This window comes from Mustela putorius, unplaced genomic scaffold, assembly GCF_011764305.1.
Source record: "Mustela putorius furo isolate JIRA1106 unplaced genomic scaffold, ASM1176430v1.1 tig00004013_pilon_pilon_pilon, whole genome shotgun sequence".
Lineage (NCBI taxonomy): Eukaryota > Metazoa > Chordata > Mammalia > Carnivora > Mustelidae > Mustela > Mustela putorius.
Window position 1 is genome coordinate 801,985 of NW_025422151.1, and position 26,689 is coordinate 828,673.

General features: G+C 40.6%; 1 long non-coding RNA gene across 1 annotated transcript in view; it reads left to right on the forward strand.

Moving 5' to 3' along the window:
• Nucleotides 1–26,689, forward strand: part of LOC123389774 — a 47,439-nt gene that overhangs the window by 1,533 nt on the left and 19,217 nt on the right. The window contains exons 3-4 of the long non-coding RNA XR_006604408.1: nucleotides 4,330–4,421; nucleotides 7,530–7,660. This is a non-coding gene — a long non-coding RNA (uncharacterized LOC123389774). The remainder of the gene's footprint in view (nucleotides 1–4,329; nucleotides 4,422–7,529; nucleotides 7,661–26,689) is intronic.

Consider the following 26,689-nt stretch of genomic DNA (forward strand, 5'->3'; position numbering starts at 1 on the left):
GTAAGATCATTTAGGTGACCAGGAAACCTTTCGAGCATCTTTAGAACTCTGCTTCTTACACCACAGAAGTCCTCATTCTATGAAGAGCTCACATTTGCCCCCAGGCCCTGGAGCCTGACCTGATTGTACATTCATAAATCAGATTCCTGGGACTCTTCTCATTTGGTGGGTCGATGCCACATGATTTCCCAATTCTAAGAAAGGAAATAAGCTTCTCTGGGTGCTACCAAGAAAACAAATGACTCCAAAGGCCCTCCGCTGGCAGCAACGGTATCCTGTCCAAGGTCGGGATGTGATGACAGTGGCTGAATTAGGAATAAAGATATACCCTATAGACACAAAATAGGAGGATGATTGAAAGCTTGAAATAGATCCAGAATAGTGCTTGGGATTGTCAGAAATGCTGAAGGATGGGAAGCAAAAGCAATCCTAGTCAGTAGGCCATGTAATGAATCATGCATCTGAAGGGCTTGTTCCCACAGGTTCTTGCAAGGATAGCTTTAAAACTCACCATTGTTGTGGGATAGAAACCTAGGCAGGTTATTGCATCACACTTTGCAAAGATGGTATTTTATGCAGGGCTGATGCAGGGATAAATAACAGTCATTAATGCTCAGGTACCCTGCAAAGACTTGCCAGAGCTTCCCATTGGAACCTCTACTGAACATACATAATGGGAATCCATTACCTTGACCATGCCAAGGCAAAGGAAGGTGTCGGGATCAAGCTCATACTTTGAATATCCCAGTAACACTAGTCCTTCCAGCAAGACTAAGTCCAATCACAACCCCACATAACATGTTATAAAAGTTAAAACCAATTCCAATGGTAGCAGACTTTAGACCTGGAGAGTTTTATGAAAGCTCTTGTAAACTACACCCAGTTTAATGACTACAATCATAAAGGAAGTTTTGTCTTGGAAGGGACACCGACAGCTCAGCAAGACGTCCCAGCTTCCTTCTTTCTGAAAACATGCCATAGATCTAGAGGAGAACTACGCACAGAGCTGTGCTGGGGAGGGCTTGGCTCATGGCCAGACTAACTATCAAATATTTGCCAGAGCCTAGAATGATCTCTGGTTTTCATACAGCTGACCTTTGCTGAATATCAGCAAGATGGTCTACGCTAAACTTCTATTTAGAGAGCAGTAGGCAAAGGGGTGCCTGGGTGGCTCGGTGGGTTAAATGTTGGCCTTTGGCTCAGGTCATGATTCAAGGATCCTGGGATCAAGCCCCCATGTGTGTGTGTGGGGGGGGTCCCTGCTCAGTGGGGAGTCTCTTCGCCCTCTCCCTCTGCCCCCACTCTATGCTCGTGCACACACACACACACACACTCTCTCTCTCTCAAATAAATAAATAAAATCTGGGAAAAGAAAGAAAAAAAGAGAGCAGCAGGTAAGAGGTTAACACACAGGCTATCATGTCATTTCCTCACCACATCAGAAACCACATTTCAACTCACTGCATCCTGGTACAAAAATGCCAGTGTGTGCGAGGGGGAAACCTTGGCTCTCCAGAACACAGACAAGAGGTAGGGGGCCAGGACCTAAAGGTCTGATGGGTGAGGACCATGGGCTAGGCACAGACTAGCTACTTTGTATACAACTACTCTCAAAATAACCCTGTGTGGGAGGGAAAACTAACACATACCAAATGTCTTCTCCAGCAGGGACTTGACAGATGAATTAAGTCATTTAATCCACCCCAAAGAGCCTGGAATGATGTTCCGGAGCCTGCCTGTTCTACTTTCTGCAGTGAAATAAATATGTCAAATATTCTACAACTTTTTAGTGGTTATATGATATTGCATTGGATAAATATACCATATTTTATTTCACTGGATAAATATACCATATTTTATTTCATAGTCTCTTACTGTTGAATATTTACAAAATTTCAATGTTTTGCTCTTATAGATAACACAACAACCAACTTCCTTTTAAATAGGTTTTGGTTCACCTCTACAATAATTTGTTAACAAATTCCTGGGTCGAAGAGTTGGTATATTTTTGAAGAATGTTTGTTCCTATATCAAATCCTTTTCTGATATATGGAATCATATATATTCCCTGCCTGGTGTACATATATTTCCTTATAAAACTGGGATCTTCTTTGGGTCTGTGATTTTAAATGCTTCCTCATGACTATAGATCAATACCCATTATGACCTTATTGCCACTCATCACTACACAAATTTTCTAAATTTGTGCAGTTTTTTCCCCTTTTAAAACAAATTGCCAGAAGTTTGTCCAACTCATTGGTTGTTATTTGTTTTTTATTCACAAAGATTTGAACTCTTAGATTTATCAATAGGTGGCGGGGGCAGGGGGGCGCCTGGGTGGCTCAGTGGGTTAAAGCCTCTGTCTTTGGCTCAGGTCATTATCCCAGGATCCTGGAATTGAGCCCTGCATCAGGCTCTCTGCTCAGTGGGGAGCCCGTTCCCCCCCCACCCCGCCTGCTATTGTGCCTACTTGTGATCTCTGTCTGTCAAATAAATAAAATCTTAAAAAAAAAAAAAAAAAAGGCGGGGGGCGCCTGGGTGGCTCAGTGGGTTAAGCCTCTGCCTTCAGCTCAGCTCATGATCCTAGGGTCCTGGGATGGAGCCCCGAATCGGGCTCTCTGCTCAGTGGGGAGCCTGTTTCTCCCTCTCTCTGTCTGCCTGCCTCTCTGCCTACTTGTAATCTCTGTCAAATAAATAAATAAATTCTTTAAAAAAAAAGATTTATCAGTGGTAATACTTCTCATTTCTTACTTTCACTTGTTTTTACGTTATCCCTAAAATTTTTCTTTAAGTCAATTTTTAAAAGAATTCTAATGAGAGAATGGAATGCTGGTTTTTTAAACAAATTCTCTAATGGAAATAACTGAGATTATGATTGCCCTGTAATGTTTAAATTTTCAAGCAGGCCTGCAGTGCAGTTTGACTACCTCTGTGAATCAACAATGAGTTAGAAGAGTAATTTTAAGGTCCAAATGGCCAGAGGGTTTTGTTTTGTTTTTAACCTTTATTACTAATTTCTGGTATCGCTTCATAGTTTGAGAATTGGGTCTGCCCACCCTATTTCAACTCTCAGGAATTATTAACCTTTAGGGTACCAATTTTCACCCTATTGTTATTACTGAATCAATGCCACACTTAAAAAAAAATAAACCTTAATTGAAACCACAATATATAAAAAGATGAAAAGCAAAGCATATTTTGTTGAAGGGAGAATTGAGAGGCCTACAAACAAACTCATAATTAGGGTCTCTTAGTTTCAACCAAGGCAATCCCAAGGCTGTTTTGAAACCCTATGGCTTTGCAGAGCCCAATCTGTCAGTACATGATCAAGAGTTGTGGTCACAGGTCCTTGAAAAGAAAGGAAATTATCTTTCCCTACAGACTGAGACATTGTTTTTGTTTTTTGTTTTTGTTTTTTAAGATTTTATTTATTTATTTGACAGAGAGAGAGAGAGAGGGAGCGAGCACAAGCAGGGAGAGAGGCAGGCGGAGGAAGAGGAAGTGGGCTCCCCACAGAGCAGGGAGCCCGATGCGGAACTTGATCCCAGGACCCTGGGTCATGACCTGAGTGGAAGGCAGATGCTTAACCCACTGAGCCACCCAGGAACCCCCAGACTGATACATTATTAATTGAAGGTTATCAATAACGATTCAAGTCACCTACGTACTTACTTAAATGTCAGAATGCTTATGGTAAACATCCGAATCAGGGCGTTTTTCCATGTCCTCTGTATTTGTTTTATTTTCTGCAATTCTTTTTTGTCTCTTCTCATTTTCCTAGAAACATTACAAGCACTTCTCAAGCTTATCCTCTGGGTTACCAATTTGCTTTTCTGTCCCCAGATCTGATTTGTTACCATTTCCAATTAAGATTTGAATGTTACCATTGCACTTTAGTTTGACATATGCTAAGCACTGTTGGAATGATTTTAATTTTTACATTAAATCAGTGAGACAGGTATTACTTTAATCCTCCCTATACACAAAGGAAACCAAGGCTCAGCAAGGTCATACAGCTAAGAAGCCAGGTTTTGAAGGGTGTGGATCCAGACCTCTCATGACATACTTTCTCAGACATAGTTTATAAGAACTTTATCATAAATCATTGTCACATTGCTCTGTTACTTGCATTCTTCAGGAGCTCATTCTCTTGACATTTTTATTGTTCATATTTCTTAATATTTATTTTATCTGATCTCTCTCTCTCTCTCTCTCTCTCTCTCTCACACACACACTCTCTCTCTCTCTCTCTCTCTCTCTCCCCTCCATATCTAGCAGTATAGCCAGAACCAGGTTTTGGACTGATGCTTTGTTTCTTTCCATAATCAGACTGAGGAACATCAGAGATCCAGTCCCAGAGCCAGCGGCAGCTGGCCCCATGCCTGGTTATGCAGTTGTCTGGATCCCTCTTTACAACCCTTGTAAGTAGCCTGCTGCAAGCCAACACTCTCGGCAGCAGTTGTTAACTTTTCCCACGTCCTTTGAGAGTTGGGGTGCCCCTCCCCACAAGCCAGTTTTCAAACAGGGGGCTGGTTCTCCACAGTTGACACATATGGGCACTCTGTGTTTCCAATATCTTAAAGGAATCAACCCCCAGTCACTTTGATCTGTTCTAGTATGGGGTTTAAGCAGCTCCTGCCTGCTCTCTGATTTCTGGTCCAAAGAGATGTGCATCTCGGGGTGGCAACAACTGTGTCTTCCCCATTTTTGTTAAATTTTGTTTTTCTTTCCTGCTACGTTATTGTAACTGTGTGCATAAAACTTGAAACCTTGATACCACCTTTACCAAATGTCCAGTAAATAATTCTGAGATGTTTTGTGAGACTTTCTCCATGCCTCCATTTTATTCTTCTATAGTACTTTTTTCTCATATATTCCTTGTGCTATTGTGGTTTTTCCTGTCTACTTATCTGAGAAGAAAACGAGATTGATGGAGTAGTTGTTTTCCAGCTGACATGGCCCATGACTTGCCCTTCGCCTTGTGTGTGGTTAATTTGGAACTGGAAATGATTTACGACTGGATGGCCAATTGAAGTACATGGTTTCTAGTCTAATTCCCAGGGACGGCCCCACATCCCCCTAATGCAATTGCCCTGAACTTAGACTTTCTTTTATACCCAATGCCTGGTTCTATGTCCTGAGAAGCTAATCCCAGCTTGTACCAGCTCTCACTTCTAAGTCCCTGCAGCGACTAAGCTCCTGGAGTACAGCAGGCCACAGCCAGGTCGTCCTTTTCCTTCTCTGCTGCTCGTCTTCCATACACACTTTCTGCTACATGTCCTCTGAGAAGTTAAAGTCTTCAAAAGCATGAGGAAGAGAAATTGCTGATGGGGTTAGGGGTATGTGAAGGGATCAGCTCTGTGAACAAAGAAGTATCCAGACCACTGCATGGCGGCCACTCTGTTTTCAGCTTCATACAGACTTTAGATCCGCGAGCCAGGGTAGAGCACTGAGACAAATTTTCCTACCTCAGCGGCAACAGCTCAGTTCCATGTCGGCTGGAAAAGCACACCTAGGTCAACAGTTTTGGTTTCTATTTGTCCCTCATGTATCTCATCATTGGTGGAATTCCTTTCAGGATTCTGGCAGTATGTGGGCTGTCAGTTTTCATTTTGTATAAATGTTCTTTTTTTTTTTTTTTTTTTTTTTTTTTTTTTGCTGTCTTTATGGTTATTTGAGTAGGAAGTAAGGAGAGATCATGTCAGGATCTGTTGGCCAAATGACTTTGAACCAGAAATCTGCCACGGATTTTATTCTTTAATACAATTTTGTCTGCAACTATTACCAATTAGTAAGGTCTTATTTCACTGCGTTGCCAGGAAAAGTTTGGTTATTCTCCTCAGAGTAGACATTTTAAAAAATCTCGATCAGCCTACTCAGCGGCCACCTGTTGAAACTCCCCATTTGCCTGGCATTGTGAGACCGCTCAGTCCATTTTTGGAAATCAGTCTGTCCAACTTAAACTAGGAGACTCAGAAATATGTTTGAAACCAGAAGTCTCAGTTCAAATTCCTTATTCAGAACGGGCGTTAGTACACACGACTCCTTTGCATGAATTTGGAAAACGTCAGCCCTTCATGAAGAAACTTTACCTCTATCTATTAAACCATTGCTGTATTACACTTATTTTTTCAGAACAAGACAATTTACTCGCATTTGCCAGAAATTTGTCAAAACAAATATAGAAAGGGATAACATTTATGACAGGGATGGTTTCCCTTAAAGCTGTGCACTGTGTACCCCACACAACTGTACATGACAAGCCTGCTCTTGTTCCTGAGAAAACTTTTAGAGATAACAGGAGAACTTACGGTTAGATGTAGAAGGCTCACTCTCTTGAAACCTCACCTGAATGAAAGTGGAGGAAAGAAGTTTAAGGCATTTGCCCACAAGGACAAAGAATAGGGAGAAAGAAATGGAAATAAAATTATGAAAGCTTGAAAGCGAAAGGATGACTGAGAAGTGAAACAGAAATTAAAACGGATACGTATTTCACCCACCTGCCCCTCAGCCTCTGGCAACCACCAGTCTGTTTTCAGTATCTATGAGGTTGACTTTTAATTTTTTTTTTTAAGATTCCACCTATAAGTGAGATCATATGGTTTTGGTCTTTCTCTGGCTTATTTTGTTAGCGTGATGCCCTCAGGTTCCATCCATGTTGCTAGAAATTGCAAGACTTAATTCTTTTTGATGGCTGAGTAATATTCCTGTGTGTGTGTGTGTGCGTGTGTGTGCGCGCGCGCACGTGCACACATGTGCGTATAGCTCACATTTTTTATCCTTGCATCTGTGAATGGACACTTAAATTGTTTCCATGTCTTGGCTATTGTAAATAATATGCTGTGAACATGGAGGGGCATGTATTATTTTGAGTTAGTATGTTTGTCTTCTGTGCATAGATACCCAGAAGTGAAATGCTGGATCATATGGTAGTTCTATTTTTAATTATTTGAGGAAACTCAATTCATTCTGTTTTCCAGAGTGGCTGCACCCATTTACATTCCCACCAGGTACACAAGGATTCCCTTTTCTCCCCAGTCTCACCAACAATTATTATTTCATGTCTTTTTGATAATAACTGTCAGTTATACAATGAATAAGTCGTAGGGTGGTAAGGTACAGCATTGTGACAGACAGTTAACAGTACTGTATTACATCTTTAGAAGTTGCTAAGAGAGGAGATCTTTAAAGTTCTCATCACAAGAAAAAAGAATTCTGTAATTATGTGTGGTGACAGATGTTACCTAGACTTACTGTGGTGATCATTTTGCAGGTATCAAATCACTATGTTGTACACCAAAAAACCAATACACTGTTGTATTGTGTGAACTATTATGTATAGTTCTCTGCAAACAACTTATGTATATGGATTTAATTAAAATTACGTCTGACCATTAAAAAAAGGTGAATATTAAACTGTCAGTGGGAGAATTTAGGAAGAACATGATCTGCACCACAGAGCCCCCCACCCCACTCCTATTTGGCTACTGAACACTGGGACTGTAAATCATATTATCACTCCGTTTTAGGCACCAGTAGCCAGGCACACACCCTACAGAGAAAAGAAGTCTCTTGGCTTAGAACCGGACCATCTCAAGAGGAAACATCCAAAGAAATCGACTTCAGAAGATCCCAGATTACACTCTTGGGTGCCCCAAAGGTAGGAGGTACCAACCACGCACAAGGGCTACCTTTTATCCTTTTTAGGTCATTTTTAAAAATATAAACAGACAGCTGAAGTTCCCTAGATATTTGAAGAAAGTCTCCAACATGCATAACAAATACTAACACCAGCAAAGAGGAGAAAGCAACGTGGGGAAAACAGAACCACTGCAGGGTGTTGAAAAAGAAAGCCATTGGTATTCTTATAGAGATCGCAGACGATTTTAGTTCCATAAAACACAATAAAAGGATATTGTTTTTTACAAAGAACATTCGGGGAGTGGGGTGATAAAAGAACTCCTAGGGATTAAAAAGGTGCCGGGAGAAAGGAAAAACTCAACAGAGATACTGGATAGCAAAGATGAAAAATCTCCAAAAAGGAGGAGTGAAAAGAGAAGACAATGAGGGGATTGGTCTAGGATGACCAACACCCCAAAATTAGGAGTTGTAGAACACACAGTGGAAAAACTGGATTGGGGGATGAATGGCAATGAAAACATAAAGAACCTAAGAAGCAAAACCAAGGCCATTATTGATTCCAAAGAGAATATAAAGTTGCACGCAAAAAGTTCTGTTTTTCACATGATTTACATCTAAGCAGCATTTACGATAGCAATAACTATGTAATCACTGATTATGTAAGACTTGCGTGGGAATGGGAGCCAGTCTGGCTGAAAGGGAGTAAATCCTCACCTAAAACAGGAGGTCAAAATATGCCCCAAACTGATAAAAGTTTGGAGATGTAGAGATAAATACTTTTAAAGTCAAAAATAGTCAACTCTCAGAAATGGGAAAAGGAAAAGGGGAGGGGGCTCAGGTTTTTTGTTTTTGTTTTTTCCCAATAAGCCTTGGAAACTATTTGATTGCTCAAATTACATAATTTTCTATAAATTGCATAAAATGTAATCTTGATTTTTTAATTTGAGTATAGTCGACATGCAGTGTTCTAGGTATACCACCTAGTGATTTGACAAATTTATCCATTATGCTGGGTTCATTCCAAGTGTAGCTTCCATCTGTCCTGGTACATGGTACATCCCTATTATGATATCATTGGCTCTATTCCTTATGCTCTGCTTTTTAATAAAATCTTGATTTTTTAACAGATCTATATAAATAGAAATACAGAAAGAGAAACATGGATAGGTATAAGGGATAGATAAATTAGAAGGTATTAATGAATGAAAGAAGATTGGATAAGGACAAAATAGAGAAAGGGACCACCCCCACCTTCCCTCCCCCCACCCCGAATTGTGCCAGGGAGGAGGGGGTAGTGGAAATGGAACACTGAAATGTAAGGAAATGCTGCTAAACACCATTGGGAAATCTGGTCTGGGCAGGAGGGAAGCTTCTACTCATACATCATGGGCACTAGTCTTTGTTTTGTTTTGTATAGTTGTGAGTATAGTTGACACAATTTAATTTCAGGTGTACAACATGGTGAATCGACAAGTCTATGTGTTATGCTATTCTTGCCATGAGTGTAGCTGCCGTCTATCATCATTCAACCCTATTAAATACCATTGACTGTATGATGTGCCCTATTTTTAATTGATTGAGGAAGAAGTAAGGGCACGTGCCATTTAGAGAATTCCTCCTTTGGAAGAGAGAAGAGGCAGCAGTCCTCCTGTGCCTGCCCAAGTCTATCCTGGCTTCCCACGTCCTTTCCCTACAGCCCCACCATCTCCTCACTCCTCTGGCTCCCCTCCCATTCAGAGCTGCTTGTCTGTAGCTACCTTTTACCTGGCACTAAAACCTGGAACTATTCTGGACAGAGTGTGGGACAGTCCCGCTTCTCTTAGATTCAATACAATCAAGGTTTGTGTTTTTAGGAATCTATACTGAGAAAACACATTAGAAAGGCCTAAACAAAGTTCCAAAGCCCATATGCCTTCCTCAGCTGTCTGGACACAGACTGCTGTGGCTCAGTAGACACCCGTTACAAAGCACCAGATTCCCGCCCCCCCCCCTTTTCCGAGTTTGAGCCCTTTTGCATAGTCTCTGCCCACATCACACATTTACTGCAAGATGACAAAAATGAGGATTGGGACTATACCCCAGGAAGAGAGCTGCTGGAAATCAAATTAAAAGGAAAACAAGAAGGGAAATACAGGAATGCGTTATTACTTAAAGAGCCCTGAATTGTTCAAGGAGAAATATAAAAATAAGTCATCACTTTAAAAAGTCTAAATTATTTTGTCTCAGGCTGTAAGAAGAGTATCTTCCTCATCCACTACTTTCTTGAACTCGGCAGAAGATTGGCTTATGTGGAAAGGCAGACATTTCATAGATCGCCACAGAGAAGTGGTCATGGACAGATGTGTACCTTTTCACAGGACCTTGATGGGCAAAAAGGCCATCTCATGAAGTGTTCCTTCCAGTCTTTTCTGATGCAGGCCAGGACTCTTTTCCCACAGCAGAACCTATTGATTCCCATCACAGTAGACATGACTGAGATATTCATTGCATAAAGGAAAGAATTGAGTAATTTTCAATTAACCATGAAAACATTATCAGTAGTGTGAATTATTCATAAAGACACAAGGCCTACTCCTTCAACTATCTGACAAGACAGACTCTCAAAGATGTGTTCAAGACAAGATGGAGTTGTGTTGAACACAACGAGAAACGCTAGGAGCTTATGATTGTATGTTTTATAGAATGTGAATTTTTGGTTGGATTCTAAACACAATATCAGCATGTTAATCATCTTTATTTGTATTATTTATAATTCTTCCCATCAGCATGAAAAACCTCTTAAATTGGTTCCATTTACTTAAAATTGGTCTGACACAAACAAACAGAGTTTGGGCTACCACTCACACTTCAGTTCTCTTGACAAATAATATATGGGGTACCAGACTTGTCTCAAGAAGATCCAGAAGGCACAATTAGGCAGGCAAACTATAGTACAGTGGGGTCCCAGACTTCTTTTAAAAAAATTATTAAAAGCTATGAACCTTTGTCTCAGAAAAATGCAGACAAGAAGTTGTGCTTACAATTCCCGGGGCTTATGGACTCCCTACAAATCATTCGTGGTTTCATAAGTATGGAATATAAATTCTGTATTTCCAAAATAAAAAGTAGGCGACTCAAAGTTCTTGCTAGAGTAATTTTCAAACTTGTGTCTCACATGAAGAAATTTCTAGCGGTTTCTGCTCATGGATACATTCTGGTCAGGGAGACAATGTAGCATTTGACATGTAGCTTCAAGGTTTTCACACAGCAGCTGTTGGTCAATACTGAGGCTTGATGCATTTACTGAGGGAAATCCTCATGCCTCAGATTATTGCTTCAAAGATTGTTAAACCAGAATAATAGGCAGAGAAAAAGTTGTAAAAAAAAAAAAAAAAAAAAGGGAGGATGTCCTTTAAATAGAAGAGTATGGCTGTCACCTAATTTACAATTTATAGCTACGACAACAAACAGGATGTCAGGCTGTGTCCCTCTCAGAGGGTGTATAAATCAAGGGAAGTGTTATTGCCACACGGAACAGCAACCAAGAGAGATCAGCTTGCATCACTGTTCATTGAACAAGACTAAATGGCTATTATCCTTGAAACCTAAAACATGCAAGATGATATTCATCAAGGCCAAGAGGATTCTAATTCTCCATCCAGTGACCAACATGGGCTGGAGTTGATGGGGATCTTAGGTAATGTGCAACACTTGGCCATTTTGCCCAATCTTTTCTCACTTTTTATATGTCCTTTGGTTTATCTCTACATGCAACATAATCTTACTAGAGCATTTATATACTTTTAGAGTTCAAATTATTTGGTTTCTCTTAAAGCTGTCACTCCTTGATTTATGATTCTCTTCATGCTCATCTTAGTTTGGATTCCTGAAGCTTTGTTCTCTGGTGGTGCTCTTGGGTCCAATTTTATAGGCACTTTTAGTCTAGGGGACAAAATGACAGACACAAAAGGCTGATGTTTATGAAGAAAGCCAGGATGCTTACAGTGTCACTGCCCTTGCACTGATTTGGAAGAACATACTAAAAAAAGCAAATTGCCTTTTCTATGCCAAGGACATCAGCCGATAATAAGTTTTTAAAAAATGATCAAATGAGTAATTAGCATTAAATGTTTTTGACTTCACACCACAAGGGAATGGTCCCTGAAAAGGGCTTTATACTTGCTTATAAATCTGGTCTTAAAAGAAAGTTATTTTTAAAAATTCTATTAGATGAATTAAACCTTAGTTATTATCCAGCCAGAGGCCATACATTTGAAATTTAAAGTCTCTGGCTCCTCATCACTATGCAGCCAGTAGTTTGTTTTGTGACCTTAGGCAAGTCATTTAACCTCTTACTGGTTCACTTTTCCTCCTCTGCAAAATATACATATTAGTGTCAGTCGTCTTGGAAATTCCTGTGAAATACTTGCAAATACTGATGTAAAAAATAATGCTGTCCTTTTACAAGATGTGGTTACTGATTTAAAGTTTGGCATGTAGTAGGCAACTCAATAAAGGTTTATTATGTGTGTTAATGAATGGATGGGTGATCCCAATGTACTTTGCCATATTTTTCATTCAGACAACCCTGGAACTCCTTAGAGCACCCCCCCTCGTTATTTCTAATCTTCTCTCCCCACTCCTACCCTTCAATTTCCCTTCCCCTCATCTCTTTCATTCCCATGTTCTTCTTCAGGACACCTTTTTCTTTTCAATCTGTTGTTCCCCAAACCAATCCCATGTACCACTCCTCAACTCATTCTAGTGCTAGCCAAACGAGTTCAGGGCTGGCCTGTAATGACAAGATAGATAAAAATAGATGGGCACTTATCCAAAGAATGGGGAAGAGTATCAGCATCAAGCTAATGATACTCCGACTGTCTGCCTATCTTTTAGTAATAACCCAATTACCAATAACTGACTCAGTGAAGAAGAAAGAATATTTCTCAAGCATACAACATTCATGACCTCCAGGGATGCTTCTAGAATAGGCAGTCACATGGACAATATAAAAGAGAAAAGTTCTCCTGGCTCCAGGGGACCTGTAATTTGCTGCCTCATAAAGCTTAACAAATATTCCCCCAGTCTGGCATTTACCGTGCACGTTAGCCTGTGGCAAGGAATGGACTTATCTTCAAATTCTAATAGGCTCTGGAAGGTTTCCTCAAACCTAAAGTTTCCAAATCAAAACAATAGGATTATTGTTATCTTAAACCAATTGAAGCATTTTTTTTTTTTCTTGTTGTGGCTAACTGATGAATTCTTAACTCAAAAGTTCAAATATTCTCTGAACCTCCTGGATACAGTTATAGATCCCATGGTCCACTGGAGTTTAAATTTCAAATTTGCACACATTTTAAAGAAAGGAGAAAGACAGCAGAACAACCTAGGCTGAACAGAGGGGGCTTTATTGACAGCAAAATGTGACGACGTGTTTTTTTGTTGTTGTTTGTTTTTTTAAAGATTTTATTTATTTGTTAGAGAGAGAGCGCAAGCACAGGCAGACAGAGTGGCAGGCTAGAGGCAGAGGGAGAAGCAGGCTCCCTGCCGAGCAAGGAGCCTGATGTGGGACTCCATCCCAGGACGCTGGGATCATGACCTGAGCCAAAGGCAGCCACTTAACCAACTGAGCCACCCAGGCGTCCCATGTGACAATGTTTTTAAAGCAGTGCTCGGGCAGAAAAGCCTACAAGCGACAGAAGCCTGTCCATTTTGCTCTTTGGCTCCAGGACAGTCTTGACTGGAGTATCTCCTGGTAAGTGAGAAGCTTATGGTTCCAAGAGTTCCAATAAGGCAACCAGATGATGGAGTCAGAGCTGCAGGGCTGGAAGGAAACTATGACATTTCTGTGATGATGACACCAAGACCTAAAGAAGTGACCAAACCAAATGGTTTTCTCATGAACAACAGAAGCCCACACCTGGAACATAAAGTTTTAATGCTAGGCACTCAGGTAGGGGGATGTGGCTTAATGTATCATTTAATGGTCTTCACCATTAAGCAGATTTGATTATTTCTTTTAATTTTAAAAGGGCACAAACATTTTAATGCTGAGAATTTTTATCATCTTTCATACTAGTTCAGTCTTCAATTCATTTGCATTAAGATTAATGATCAGCAGTCTACTCCCTTTTCTCCTGATTTTAAATAAAAATGCCCTTGAAACCATTGGAGTCTAGCCAACAAAAGAGGGCAAGAGAGGTTAGAGAAGACACATCCCGTTCCTAACTGCTTAGGCTCTAAAGGGACATACTTCGTTAAATTTGCATAATGTCACATGTGAATTGCACCTCCATAAACCTGGGGGAAATTGCTGCTCATATTAACAGGATGATTTGTATGGAACCTCAAAACGTTTAAAAAACTCAAGTCTATTCATAGCAAATAAACACATAAAGGGACACACTTCATTCCCACGCTCATCCCATTCGCAACAACAAGTCACATGTCCCCATCTAGATGCCAGGGGCTGGGAGAGGTAATCCCACAGACAGCCACTGCCCAGTGACAATTCCACATCACAGAGGAAGTGGGAGCACTCATTTTTAGGGGCATCTAGACATCTCTGTCACATTCCCTCCACCCATCCTCTATCACATCATATAGATCCCTGTGTGGCTTGTAGCACAACCTAAGGATGGGGTTCATCCCAGGAAAGACTGAGTCACAGGCTCTCCTGGATGCAGGGGCTTAAACAGCTTCAGCAAGATTCTGTGTCTCACTTCCATTGCTTGTCTTTGCTTTGCTTTCCCGCCTTTGTAAGGCTTCCTTCTCAGGAAGGCTCTCATTACATGCGGCCATGCTGGTCATTAGGAGCTTAGAGTGTATTGTCTTCTGAACCAGCAGTCTCAGAAGAAAAAGAAAATAACAAAAATCATCCCTCTCTGTTGTGAAATCCATAGCAGTCCCTGAAAATAAATCTGATTGATCTTACTTGAGATACACACGTACCACGGAAGCAATCACCCTATCTAGGGGCAGGGTATCCCAGTTGGCCTCTCCCGTGGGAGAAGAGGTGGGGTCCTGGGATTTATTGCTCAATAGGACTTCAGGAAGGAGCAGCTTCTGAAAGGAAAAGCTGTTGGCATACAAGGAAGTCCCAAGGGTTAAGATGGTTAACGCTATGAATGGGAGGTCAACAGACATGGAACTTGTGAATTTGCTTATTATTATTTCTTCCTGTCTTTGTTAGTTTTCTTTTAGTCTTTAAGAACACATGTCTTCTCATATATTGTTGATATTTGCTTATAAGAAAATTATAGTTCTTCTTTTCTCTTATTGCACTATAGAATGTTCTAGGTTAATGATCATGTTAATCCTCTAAAAACAGCTCTAAGTAACTACTAATCAGATTAGATTTTATTTATTTTCATTTGGGGGAGTGGTGTTGCTTTGGGGGCTCTTAAAAGCATCTTGCCGGATGTGAGCATTTTGTCTACTAGGGAGGCTGCAAGTTTCTTAAGATACTAGGAGGGTCATAACTATGGTGTTCATAGGTGCCAGACCTCTGATGTTTTTCAAATCTGTACCATTTTGGATAGTGCTGAGTTTGAAACATTGATTGACCTTTACTTAGTGAGGGAAAGTTATTCTTAGCAGTATTGGTTTTTTAAAATTTTATTTTAATTCCAGTATAGTTAACATGCCATATTGTATTAGTTTCTGGTATATCATAGATTATTGTTAATATTAAATACCAGCACCTATCATATACTCCTGGCATTGGACTAGGCACTGGGGGTAGAGCTATGACTTTGAATTACATGTACAAAGACCTTTCTTCCAAACAAGGCGATAGTCCCAGTTTCCATGGATTGAGACATGGATGTGTCCTCCTGAGGGCCACATCCAGCCTACAGCAGAGAGCTAGCCTTCCTAAAGTTAGCTGACATTAAAGTTGAGGCCCAGAGGATGAGTCAATGTCTGGGGAGTTGAGGTCAGAGGGTATTCCAGACTGGGAACAGCATGTTTAAAGCCCAGCGGCAAGAGTGTGGTGCAATCAAGGAACTGAAAGAAGCTCCCATTTGGCCCTAGCTCAGAGCACTGGGAAAATGTAATAGGGGAGACAAGGCTGGAGCCAGATCATGTGTAAGCCACATGAAGGAGTTTTAAGTTTATCTTTAGGCAATGGGAAGCCAGTGAATGTTGTACAAAGAGGAGAGATGTAATCAAATAATCACTTCAGGAGGACCTCTGGCAAATGAAAAATGAATTAGGAGAGACTAGAGCAGGAACAGGAGACCCAGGAGGAGGTTATTACCATGGACCAGAGAAAGAAAGATAATGTTGGGATAAACATAAAAAGAAATAACTAGACGCAATGTGTATTTGAGGTACAATGGGAAGAACATTCTGACAGTTTACATGTGGAGAGGAGAGGAGGGAGGTGTCAGGAATAACATCTAAGTTCTTGAAATGTCATTGGTTGAATCATGTACCCCCAAATTTGTATGTTCAGGTCCTAACCTCTAGTACCTCCGAATATGATCTTATTTAGAAATAGGGCTTTCCAGAAGCTATCAAGCTAAAATGAGTTCATTAGGGTGAGCTCTCATCTTATATGACTGGTATCTTTATAATTAGGGAGAATTTGGAGATGGACATCTACCCAAGCTGAACTCTGTGTGAAGATGAAGGCAGAGATCAGGGTGGTGGTCTCTACCCCAAGGAATGGTAAAGGTTGACAGCAAAGCACCAGAAGCTAGGAGAAAAGATGCAACAGATTGTCCCTCACGTACTTCATTTAGGCAACTCAGAAAACTAAATAACCTGAGACATTGGAGGCACCTCCCACAGAGTTAGAGAGCACTGGACAAAGAGCCAGCTGGTGAAAAATAATGCTCTTAACCTACCAACAGAAGGAATTTTCCAGCCATATATCAAAGAATTATCCATTTTCATCTGAAACTGAGATAATATGTAACTTAAAACAAAACCAGCTTCCAAATCATCAAGGAGCTGACCATTTGTACTAAATAAAAGTTGTTACATTTCTTGATAAACTGAAGGATGGAGAAACAAAGGCGTCAGGCACACTGACATTCGAAGGTGCTTGGCTCAAAGGCTTAATCCCTGCCCCATCCCCTTATGGTGAATTTCATTGGAAATTACATAAGAAAAATTACAGGAGAAAATTTCTCAAACTGAAGAAGTCAGGTCTACCTTCTGAAAGGGCTCTTCAGATGCTTGTCCAAAACAACTTTGTATTGAAAAAAGGCCTACATAAAGACTCATCAATTAGAAGTGTCAGAGCTCTAAAGATAAAGGAAAAAAAAAAAACTGTTTCAAAAAAAAAAAGTCAAACACAAGGAATAGGTATAGAAGCCAAAGAAGAAATGCCTTCATAATCAAAAGAAAAAAAAATTTTTAATTTAAATTCTAATACCCAGCCAAACAATTCAAGTCAAGTGTAAAGGTGGAATAAAGACATCTCAAATGACTAAACAGCTTTACTTTTTTTAATTCACTAATGGGATTAGCCCAGAAAACAATAGCATAGCCACATCGTGTTTCCCTCAGGCCTTGCTTTCCTGCCCACCTCCAGCTCTAGCCACATCCTTCCTAATTCCTGGATGGCGCTATTCTTCCCTTCAACACCCTAGGCCAAATGGCTGCAAGAAAGCAGATTGCTCCAGAGGACCTCCACTGGAGTCCAAAAGCCAGTAAAAGCTGGCAAAAAGAAAAGAAAGGAGATCTTGAAGAGATAGTTTTAATGAGGTGATTCAACACAGCTAGAGACCATTTGTTGACTCAGTTCCCAGAGTGCTGTGGTTTCCAGTTATGGCCTTTAGATAAGTATGGTTTTCCTGTACTTTGGTTAGGAAATTTAAAATAATTCAATATCAAACTTCATGGGAAATGAGGATGATGATAATGGTGATGAGGAGGATGGTGATGATGATTATAGATTTTAAAAAGAAAGAGTGCTAAAGAAAAACACAATGTGAATTGGTAAGTCCAGGTCTTCTGGAACAATTGATAAAAATACCAAGCAACTTGTGATTAGACTATGACTTACACTTCTTTTCTTCTCTATATAACAGTAAGATCTTTAAAAAAAAATGGCACAGCTCCCTTTGGACACTTTTCTGCTCACAACAAAGACATAAATTAGCAATCCTATGTCATACTCAGAGGGATCAAGTGTATTTCTCTTCACACGAAAGTTACCCCTGCTAGAATATCTAAGCTGCCCCCAGAGACAAAAGTGTGGTGGAAATTTAGTCATTAAAATTGTATTCCTACCACACCAAATGTTGGCAGAGATGTGTGGAGATAGGCACCCATTGCTGGTGGAAATGCAAAATGGTACAGCCATTTTTGGAGACATTTTGGTGGTTTCCTGGTACACTCTATGTACTCCTACCACATGATCCAGCAATTGTGCTCCTTGGTATTTACCCAAAGAAGTTGAAAATTTATGTTTATACAAAAGCTTGCACACAGATGTTTACAACAGCTTCATTCATAATTGCCAAAACTTGGAAGCAATCAAGATACACTTCAGTTGGCGAATGGATAAATAAACTGGGGTACATCCACACAATGGACTTATACTCATCACTGAAAAGCTATCAGACCATGAAAGACACAGAAGAACCTTAAATGCATATTACTAAGTAACAGACGCCTACCTGAAAAGGATGCATACTTTATAATGCCAACTATAAGACATTCTGGAGAAGGGGAAACCAGGGACACAGTGCGAAGATCAGGAATTGTCAGGGATTGTGGAGGTTGGGAGTGAACAGGCAGAGCACAAAGAATTTTTAGGTCCATGAAACTATTCTGTATGATAGATGTCATGACAGATACATGTCATCATACGTTTGCCCAAACCCATAGAATGTACAACACCAAGAGTGAACTCTAAGATAAACTATGGATTTGGGGTGTTATACTTGTCACTGTAGGTTCAACCATTGGAACAAATGTGTCTTCTGGTGAGGGGTATTAATCTTGAGGAAGTCTGCATACATAGCAACCAGAGCTATAGGGGGATTTCTGTACCTTCCTCTCAATTGTGCTGTGATTGTAAAAATGCTCTAAAAAAAAAGAAGTCTCAAAAAATTCTTTTAGCTTGAAATGCAATAATTCCAGGAAATGGAAGTGCATTAAACTGTGAGGAGTCACTGAAGGCTTGCAGTAAGTGAATTTTAAGACTCTTTGGAAAAGCAGGTTTTTACAAGGAAGGGACCATAGACCAGGAATTGAGGGCAAACCAAGGCACAGCAAAGGCAACCGTCTCAGGAGTTTCAACTGGTCTCAGAGCTATCTGGGTGTTGTTTGTTCACTCATTCAACAGATGCTCATTATATGCTTAGAATGTGTCAGGTAGTTTGAGGCTCTCAGGACATAAGTAAATCAAACAGATAAAGTCTCCTGTCCTCCCATAGGAAGGGACAGAAAATAGATAATAGACACATACAATTAAATCATATATTATTTCAGAAGGTGATTAAGTTGTTCTAGGGAAAAAAAAAAAAAAAAAAAGCAGAGCTGGGTCAGGGGATTAGGAATGCCAAGGTGGTAGGAGCAGGTTCTAATTTTAAATATGGTGGGTTGTTTGCTTTTTCAAAGACATAATTCAGTTAAAAGTCCACTGAGTATATAATCAGCTCCCAGGCTTGAAAACCATAAAGTGCATCTGTGACAACTGCTAGACACTGAAAATGCACATAACACATGGGGTTGGAGGTAACAAAGGCATTTATTATCCTCCGTGGATATTTATAGATGTTCAAATAACATCGCATTATCTCCTTTATTGTTTCTGAATACAAGGGATGTGTTGAGTTTCACAATCAAAAGCAAAGGCAAATATGTCTATTTGAGTGATGACACACCTCCACCTCCTCTTCATCTGTAGGCTGCCATAGGTACAGATCACACCCAATTTATTGGATGTTTCTTTCATCAACATATGAAAATGTTTAAATATTTGAGTTGAATATACTTCCAAAAGATGACAATGATTATGCGTTGAGAGTGCTGTGATCTGCCTCACCATGAAGGAATCAAAGGCCAGAGATAGGATTGCCTTAGTACACTCTCCTTTTCTAGTAGAAGGGAGGTCCTTAATCACCAGGTTCTGTCTCTGTGATTACCATTCAGGGGTTCAAAAAACATTACTTGGGAAATGAAGCTCATTGAAAATTGCAAGGGAGAGACGGTCCTGAAAATCACACATAAGAGCAAGACTTCAAGTCAAGATGATTTCATCCTAGGTTGACACAACTATGCCTTGCGGTTTGCTTGGTGTTGCCTTTAGCCCCTAAATCACTCCTTCAATAACCAGTTCTTAACAAAACCAATGGGTGGGACTGGAAGGGAAGAGAAGGAAGTGATCAAAAATTCAAAAAGTTAACAACCTGACCAAAGTAGTTACTGAATGAAACTGAACAACTATTAAAACAAAGACTTGTGAAGGAAGAATCCGTATCCTGAGCGCCTACAGCATATGTCTGAGGCTTAAGTTACCTGGGTAACAGATGGTATTCTGGTTTGACTGTCTTGAGTCTGAGGTAGATTTGAGATATCTATGGTACACACTTCTTAGTAGGAGAGGATTTGCTGTCCCATGCCCTGTACCCTTTGCCCTTGGGTCAAAATACCCTTTGTGGGTTGGGTCAGCTAGGTCCTTCCTCTGCCAACTCCCAGGGGGCAGGCAGTATGATGTAGGATCAGCCAAAGGGGTGTTCCAACTGGAGACTTTGAATTGTGTGTGGAATGTCAGGACCATGACCGATGGTCAGTTCATTGTACATGGAGCAGTCGCAGTGATGAAGGCAGCACTACCTGTGGTCATGTCTGCAGAGGTAGCCTGCCAGCAAAGCCAAACATTCCCTCTGGTGAGACTTGACTTATCTGTAATTCTAGCTATGTAAACTCCTGGAGGTGCCCTGTTCTAGCCCTAAAGTCTGTCTCTCAGCCTTACTAACAATTCTAAAGTTGGCAGGTAGCCTATAATAAATTCACTTTCTCTTTAAGTTTCTGTCTCCATACAAGATCCTTGACTGATAAGATCCCTGTGAAACCTGAAAGGCTCACTCCTTCATTTCACAAAGAGGGTAAGTTGTCTAGAAAGGTTGTGACTTTTTCTGGGTTCTTTCTGTGACTTTTTCAGCAACATGGTGTTCATAAGACCATGGCTTAACTATTGAAAAGATTACTGAAAATAAAGTATGAGGTAGAAGAACTAAGTCAGAGACAGATTTAAAGTTTAAGCCTTGGGAATGAATGAACTCACCGTCTGAGAGCATGTGGTGGCACCAGAGGAAGAGAGTGGGAAAGGAACCACAGGAATATTTTCTTTAAGGAAATGACTAAAACAACAAAATAAAACAAATAAACAAAAAAAACTAGAGTCCACACCAAGGCAGACTAAGAAGAGGTTGATAAAATACTAACAGAAGGAATAGGAGTATAGGGTTACAAGAGAAGAAATAGAAGAATAACAGCATTGAAACCAAAACATGAGAAATGATTCCAAAAAGAGTTAATTGATCAGCAGTTGATGACATTATCAACCCACTTCTAACATGCTGGTCACCAATTATGATATGCAGAGGTAGGGAGTTTGTGTCTCCACTACCGAGGAACTCTCCGACACTAGCTGGGAGGCCTGCAAGTCGACTCAAACTGGACACTGTCTACCTGGAGATGACATCAGATCCCACAGGGACCCCCCACTTCATATCACAAGTCCAGACTGTCACCTGTGCTACTGCCCAACTGGCTATACATCAGAGGTTCCAATGAACCCCTTCTTGGGTTCAATGAATTTACTAGAGCAGCTCACCGAACTCAGAGAAACACTTTTACTTGTTAGAATACTAGTTGATTATGAAAGGATGTAACTCAGAAACAGTCAGATTGAAGAGATATATAGGGCAAGGTGTGGGGAAAGAGTATAGAGCTTCCATACCTTCTGAGCTCACCCCTCAGCACTTCCATGTGTTCACCAAGATGGAAGATCTGCAGACCCTTTTGGGGGTTTTATGAAACCTTCATTACAATAGGCATGGTTGATGAAATCATTGACCATTGGTGACTGAACTGAATTCCCAGAACTTACCCCTCCAGGAGTTTGGAGAGTAGAACTGAGAGTTCCAACCTTCTCATCACAAGGTTGGTTCCACCAGCAACCAGCTCCCCTCGCTGTGGTCCAAAAGTCACCTCCTTAATATAAAAAACAAAAAGACATCTTTATTGCTCTCATCTATTGCTCTGTGCCAGAAACCAGGAAGATCAAATGTATATTTTTTATTTTAAATCAGGATATCACAACTGTGAATTGAGAAGAGACAATTTTGTAATTCTGGATTTATTTACCAATTAAGATATCTTTAAGACAGAAATCTTTAAAAATATCCTAAAGCCAAAGCCAGCTTGCAAAGGGTGCAGAATAAGTGAGGATATAAGTGTGACTTTTTCTTTCAGAAAATTTTGTGTAGAAAGGAAGGAAGAGCGTGTATGCTGAACATCAGAGGAGAGATTTTTATAAAGGACAGATTATCTGAATATCAAAGAGAAGGAACTAATTTATTTGCTTATGTATTTATTTTTAAAGATTTTACTATTTATTTGTCAGAGAGAGAGAGCACAAGCAGGGAGAGAAGGATCCAGAGGGAGAAGCAGGCTCCCTGCTGAGCAAAGAGCCAGATGTGGGACTCTATGCGGGACTTGATGCCAGGACCCTGGGATCATGATCTGAGCCAAAGGCTGACACTTAACCCACGGAGCCACCCAAGCATCCCAGAGAAGGAACTAATTTAAAAGGGTGTAAAAGATAGAGCCACTGTTTCTCTTGACTGTCACCCCACCTTGTGTGCAGCCAGGAGAATTATTGAATGCATTAAGTTCATGAATGGTTAACTTTGCAAATATCTGAATATTTGTATTTATACCTGCTTTCTCTTTAGACCGTTGATGGCTGGCTAAACATTATTCTTGTTTGGCTTCACGTAGCTATAGCCTGTTGGGGGGCTAATCATATTTTCTACATTTGACTCAATTCTTATAATTTGTCTGGTGCGTTACCACACGGAAAGAACTAGATGTCACTTATTCCTCAGGCACAGATCGATTTATCAACGGCGGGACTTTGCTATCCTTTGAAGACGCCTGCCTGGATAAGTCAAGCCAGAGAAGGTTAGAGGCTAGAGATACCTGGCTGCCGCACACCTCTATGTAGTTTGGATGCACTTTGAGTGAGCGACATGATTGATTTCATGCTGTGTATTTCACGCTGGCCTCACGCGGTGAAAACCTAAGCAGCCTTACCTGTCATCCCCAGGAAACCTCTCCAGAGAAACTATGATGACACTGAGTATCTGGAAGGAAATACCTTCTTGAAAAGTTTGCAGACTTCAGAAAAATTGTTCCTCCCACTGGTGCACTTGGATGGACACAGCATCACATTCTGAGTCACTCTGGCAGAAGTGGGTATAGGTATCAATCAAACTTTCCTGCCTGCCTTCTGGCTGCATCTTGGGTATAATAATCAGGCTCAATCAGCTTGGATTCTCAACCAGTCTCCAAAATATTGGCTCAAATTATTAGCGTTAAAAAATACCTTTGTGATCTTGGGCAAGTTTCTTAAACTTCTTAGAGACTCAGTCACCCCTGTGTAAAATAATCGTATAGGCTCCCACAGCTATTGGGATGATAAAATAAGAACTTCTGGCTGTGATTTTTTTTCACAAATTATGATTATAGAACATTTGTGTACAGCCTAGCTAGTGACCTTTCTGTTGATTCATAACTCTGAGCGTTTTCATACTTAAAACATTATGTGATCTTGTTAATATTAAATATGAAAGGTTTTATTGGGAATAAACATTTAAGGGCACCTGGGTGGCTCAGTCAGTTAAGCATCTGGCTCTTTTTTTTTTTTTTTAGATTTTATTTATTTATTTGACAGAGAGAGACAGCGAGAGAGGAAACACAAGTAGGGGGAGTGGGAGAGGGAGAAGCAGGCTTCCCGCTGAGCCGGGAGCCTGATGTGGGGCTGATCCTAGGACCCTGGGACCATGACCAGAGCCAATGGCAGATGCTTAATGACTGAGCCACCCAGGCGCTCCACGTCTGACTCTTGATTTTGGCTTAGGTCATGATCTCAAGGTGGTGAGATGGAGCCCTGCTTCAGATTCCGTGCTCAGTGCATAATCTGCTTAAGATTCTCTCCTTCTCCCTCTGCCCCTTCCCCTGTTCATGCACATGCTCTCTCACTCTTTCTTTCTCTCAAATAAATAAATAAAAATCTTTAAAAAAAAAAAAAAGAAAAGAAAATTTAGATATTAGCTCTAATAGATTTGCTCAAAAATAAGCCAAACTCACGTCAGATTCCTGATCATTCAGTATTAGGTTATAAATGATTAAGCTTTGTCATATTTGCCCACAGTATCATCTCTTGCTTTTTGTGAGGTCTCATAAAGCCTCAGTTCCCCCTCCCCATAAAATATGTGAGCCTTTGGGGAGACACATCAATGCAAAGTCTTTTATCTCTACTCGCATCTTCCATGCAAATGTAGTATGTCTTTGAAATGTGCAGAAATACATCCATTTAGAAACTTGCATTAGATGATTTTTATTTCCAAACAGCCTGTAAAGAACACTTTGACTATTGTAATGGAAAAAAATCTTGGAGTCATCTTTGACTCATCTTTTTCTCCCCCATAACCAGCAACCTATCTGCCAGAAAATCTTGTGGGCTTTTCCAAATATTTTATTTATTTACTTATTTGACACACAGAGAGAGATCACAAATAGGCAGAGAGGCAGGCAGAGAGAAGGGGGAAGCAGGCTCCCCGCTGAGCAGAGAGCCTGATGCGGGTCTCGATCCCAGGACCCTGAGATCATGACCTGAGCTGAAGGCAGAGGTTTTAACCCACTGAGCCACCCAGGCGCCCTACCCTTGTCTCTTTATAGCCTATTTTCTTCACAGCAGTCAGAGTAATCTGAAAAACCTAAGACATCTTTCTTTTCAAAAACCTGAAGTTATTCCACTTCTGAGTATATACCCAAAAGAATTGAAAGGAAGGACTTATAAAAATAATTAATGAAAAAAAAAAAGGAAGGAGGGGCGCCTGGGTGGCTCAGTGGGTTAAGCCGCTGCCTTCGGCTCAGGTCATGATCCCAGGGTCCTGGGATCGAGTCCCGCATCGGGCTCTCTGCTCAGCGGGGAGCCTGCTTCCTCCTCTCTCTCTGCCTGCCTCTCAGCCTACTTGTAATCTCTCTCTGTCAAATAAATAAATAAAATCTTTAAAAAAAAAAAAAAGGAAGGAAGGACTTGAATAGATATTTATACACTAATAGTCACAGTAGCATTATCCCTAATAGCCAAGTATTCACCAGTGGATGAATGGATATACAGAATATGACATATACATACAATGGGATATTCAGTGGTAAAAAAGAAAGACATTTTGAAATATGGTACAACATAAATGAGCCTGGAAGACTCGAAGAGATGAAGACATTAAGCTAAATGAAATAAGCCAGTCACGACATGATAAATATGATATGGTTGCATTTAGCTGAGGTACCTGGATGAGGGAAACTGCTAGAGACAGAAAGCAGAATCATGGTTGCCAGGGGCTGGGAGTCAGAGGAATAGGGAATTGTTTAATGGGTATAGAGTTTCAGCTGGGCAACATGAGAAGGTTCTGGAGACAGATGATGATAATGTAATGCACAGTAAATGCACTCAATGCCACTGAACTGTACACTGAAAAATGGCTGCAATGATAAATATCATGTTATGCCTATTTTACTGCAATTAAAAGAAAAGAAAAGGTGAAAGGCCACCGATCTCAGAATAAAAGACTAAATTCTTATTGTGACCTAAAGGCTCTGTGCAATTTGATTGCACATTACCCTTCTGACTCAGGTTCCTTTGCTCTCACCCTTGCTCATTCCACTCCAACCATGCAACCTCCTTGTTATCCTCAAGACCGCAGGGCATGGCATCTCCCTGGGTGTTGCTGTTTTCTCTGTGTAGGTTGCTGGTCCTCCAGATCCCCCCAGGGCTCACCACTTCCTTCTTCCATCACATCTGTGCTCAAATGCTCAGGGAGGCTTTTCTGGCCATGCTGTTGAATATACCTTCCTCCCAACATCCTTCACCCCCTTTCCTTCTTTGCTTTTCTCCATACCATTTATTAGCATCTGATATGCTATATAATTTACATATTTATTTGTTCCCCCTACTCTAGCCTAAATTCCATGAAGGTATGATTTTCTCCTGTTTTGTCCACTTCTGCTTCCCCAGAGCTTCGAAAAGTCCCTCACACCTGGGGTGAACTGGTAGTCATCCCATAAATACTTTTGACAAAAAGCCAAAAGGCGCAGTGGTGCCTGAGTGGCTCAGTCAGATAAGCATCTGACTGTTGATTTCAGCTCAGGTCATGGTATCAGGTTCTTGAGATCCGGCCCTGGGTAGGGCCCTGCTCTGTGCTCAGCTGGGAGTCTGCTTCCGTTTCTCTCTCTCTCTCTCTCTCTTCCTCTCCCTCTGCTCTTCCGCTCCACTGTCTCTCTAAAATAAATAAACAAATCTTAAAAAAAGAAAGAAGCCAAAATGTACAAATTCATAAAATGATCTAAAAGGCATAAAAATACATTCAAAAGATCACTTTAAAATCTCAAGCCTTTACATTGATTATTAAATATTTCTCAGAAAACCCCTGTAAATGAATCGATTGGGAATCAAATCACTTAAGCTTTACTCTAATTTTTCCTGAATAATAGTTGACATTTGTATTTTCGATATTTAATATTTCGTGGTATGTTTTATGTCCAAAGTACCTTGCATCACCTACAATCAGATTTAATTTAACGGACACTTACTGAAGGCCTTCTCTGTACCAGGCATCATTTACCCAACATGATGTGGCGTCATTACTATCACAGCTCTGTAATCAGCCAGTAAAATTTTTTGGTTTTTAAAAGATATACTTTTGGGGCACCTGGGTGGCTCAGATGGTGAAGCCTCTGCCTTCAGCTCAGGTCATGATCTCAGGGTCTAGGGATCAAGCCCTGCATTGGGCTCCTTCCTCAATGGGGAAAT